This window comes from Octodon degus, unplaced genomic scaffold (genome assembly GCF_000260255.1).
Source record: "Octodon degus isolate 3935 unplaced genomic scaffold, OctDeg1.0 scaffold00246, whole genome shotgun sequence".
NCBI lineage: Eukaryota > Metazoa > Chordata > Mammalia > Rodentia > Octodontidae > Octodon > Octodon degus.
Genome location: NW_004524822.1, coordinates 607,645 through 610,975, shown reverse-complemented (window position 1 = coordinate 610,975; position 3,331 = coordinate 607,645). Strand labels below are relative to the sequence as shown.

Below are 3,331 nucleotides of genomic sequence, written 5' to 3'. Positions count from 1 at the left end.
GTAAGAACTAATCTAGAGCTAGTTTTGTGCCTTACATGTTAAACATGTTAAAACATGGACTTTAAAGTATAGTTTAATGCAGTTCAATTAAGTAAAACAAATACTAACTTTAAAACAATGAAATTCTCAAAAAAACAGAAAATTCATTTTGAAGGCAGAAATACTGATTTTGAAAACTTGAGGACTCGCAATTTAAACAGGGTTTAATGATGAAGATGTGATTGTCAGCAGACCTTTAAAGTTCTGTCCTGGAAACACAGTGTGACAATGCGGGTGACAGAGGTGGGCAATGGGGGAAGTGGGAATTCTCCTTTGTCCTTGGAGGTTCCTGAAGTGTGAACCCCTAGGCCACTCCCCAGTCCACGTTCTATGCATTAACAAAATCGATATCGTGTGGACTCTGAGAGGCTCCACTTTTCCTTAGAATTTTGTAGTAGAATGAATTAAATGAGAAATTAAAGGAATATAATAGTTTTCCCCCTTAATTTGTTACCTTAAAAAAGTCATTCTTTAAAAAGTTGAGAATGAGGAAGAAAGAAAGAAAATGGCATCCACGGATGATAGCACCTACGGCCAAGCTGCAGCCCTGCAGGGCTATAGTGCTTCCACAGCCCAGCCAACTCAAGGATATGCACAGACCACCCAGGCAACAAAGCTATGGAACCTCTGGACCGCCTACTGGTGTCAGCTATACCCAGGCTCAGACCGCTGCCACCTTTGGGCAGACTGCAGATGCAACTTGTTATGGACAGCCTCCCACTGGTGATACTACTCCAGCTGCCCCCCAGGCGTATAGCCAGCCTGTCCAGGGGTATGCCACTGCTGCAGTCACCACCACCTGGGCTTCTTATGCAGTTCAGTCTGCATATGGCACTCAGCCTGCTTACCCAGCCTACGGGCAGCAGCCAGCAGCTACTGCGCCTATGAGACCACGGATGGTAACAAGCCTACTGAGACTAATCAGCCTCAGTCTAGCACAGGGGGTCATAACCAGCCCAGCCTAGGCTGTGGACAGAGTGACTACAGTTATTGCCAGATTCCTGGAAGCCACCTGATGCAGCCAGTCATCACACCTCCATCCTATCCTTCTACCAGCTATTCTTCTATACCTTGTGAGGGCAGAAGGATGCCACCACTGCTCCGTGGAGGTCTAGGTGGCACAGGAGGTCCTGGGGGACCCATGGGTCATATGGGAGGTCATGGAGGAGAAAGAGAAGGCTTCCCTTCAAGAGGCCCCTGACTGGTTATGATCAGAGCAGTTACTCTCAGCAGAACACCCATGGGCAGCCAAGCAGCTATAGACAGCAGAGTAGCTGTGGTCAACAAAGCAGCTATGGCCAGCAGCCTCCCACTAGTTATCCCCCCCCCCAGATTGGATCCTACAGCCAGCCTCCAAGTCAATATAGCCAACACAGCAGCAGATACAGGCAGCAGAGTTCATTCTGACAGGACCACCCCAGTGGCATGTGTGTTTATGGGCAGGAGTCTTAAGGATTTTTCTGGACCAGGAGAAAACTGAGCTTGAATGGCCCTGATAACCAGGACATGGGAAGAAGGGGATTTGATTGTGGAGGCAAGAGCGGGGTGGGGGTGGGGGGGAGGAGGATGCAGGGGGTGGGGGGGAGGAGGATGCAGTGGAATGGGAGCTGGAGAGTGAAATGGCTTCAATAAGCCTGGTGGACTCATGAATGAAGGACCAGATCTTGATCTAGGCCCTCCCATAGATCCTGATGAAGACTCTGACAACAGTTAAGCTATGTGGGGTTGTTAAGATTAACATGAGAACTGGAAATCCATGATCCACATCTACCTGGACAAGGAAAAAGGAAAGCCCAAAGGTGGGGCCATCATGTCTTATGAAAATCCGCCAACTGCCAAGGGTGCTGTGGAGTGGTTTGATGGGAAAGATTTTCAAGGAAGCAAACTTAAAGTCTCCCTTGCTCAGAAGACACCTCCAATGAACAGCATGGGAGGTGGCATGCTGCCTCGTGAGGGCAGAGGGATGCCACCACAGCTCTGTGGAGGTCCAGGTGGCCTAGGAGGTCCTGCGGGACCCATAGGTCACATGGGAGGTCATGGAGGAGACAGAGGAGGCTTCCCTCTGAGAAGTCCCCGGGGTTCCTGTGGAAACCCCTCTAGAGGAGGAAATGTCCAACATCGAGCTGGAAATTGGCAATGTCCCAATTCGGGTTGTGTAACCAGAACTTCACCTGGAGAACAGAATGCAACCAGTGTAAGGCCCCAAAACCTGAGGGCTTCCTCTTGCCACCCTTCCCATCCCCAGGTGGTGATCATGGCAGACGTGGCCCTAGTGGCATGCGGGGAGGAAGAGGTGACCTCATGGACTGTGGTGGTCCTGGTGGAATGTTCAGAGGTGGCTGTGGTGGAGACAGAGGTGGTTTCTGTGGTGGCTGTAGCATGGACCAAGGTGGCTTTAGTGGAGGAAGATGAGGTGGTCCAGGGGGCACTCCTGAAACTTTAATGGAACAAATGGGAGGAAGAAGAGGTGGACGTGGAGGACCCTGAAAAATGGATAAAGGTGAGCACCATCAGGAGCGCAGAGACTGGCCCTACTAGACACAGAAACCCCACAGAGTTGCACTGACTACCAGATCTATTTTTAAACCAGAAAATGTTTTAAATTTATAATTCCATATTCATAATGTTGGCCACAACATTATGATTATTCCTTGTCTGTACTTTAGTATTTTTCACCATTTGTGAAGAAACATTAAAACAAGTTAAATGGTAAAAAAAAAAAAAGTTGATTTCTTTGTTCTTGTAGTTCATTCATAAGGTGAACAAGTGCCTTATCTATAGGCGAAAATTTTCTTCCCAAAGATCTAGACAGACCAATGGGTCGAATTCTACAGAGCCCATGCTTTTAGTTATATGTGGAGGTTGGAGTGCCTTGCACTGCTATGGACTTGAGACTCAGTTCACTGCTTTCAAAGCAACTTTTTCTATAATTACAGAAAGACTTTGATTGTGAGGAGCTCAGCTCCACTGTTACTTTTCAGCAGCTAAGTACTTCCCTGAGAGTTGACTCCCACATTCCTAGCAATATATTTTGAGCTCCTATTTCCTTTAGGAAATGTATCCTTCCAGCTCTTGAGAACAGAGAGGTCTTTTGAAACTATTCATCAAGTTTGAGAGACAGAGAGAGAGAGAGAGAGAGAGAGAGAGAGAGAGAGAGAGAGAGAGACAGCATTGCTATGGGCTAATGAAATGAACAAAACATTTTCTATGATTTTACAATTAAAAGTGTACTATGCAGAGACAAAATAACTATGTGCCTGTTGGAGCGCTGCCGTCTACAGTGCTGCCGTCT

General features: G+C 47.5%; 1 pseudogene; it reads left to right on the top strand.

Annotated features, from left to right (window-relative positions):
- Window positions 1-544: 544 nt before the first annotated feature.
- Window positions 545-2,577, top strand: LOC101587552 (annotated as a pseudogene).
- Window positions 2,578-3,331: the final 754 nt, after the last annotated feature.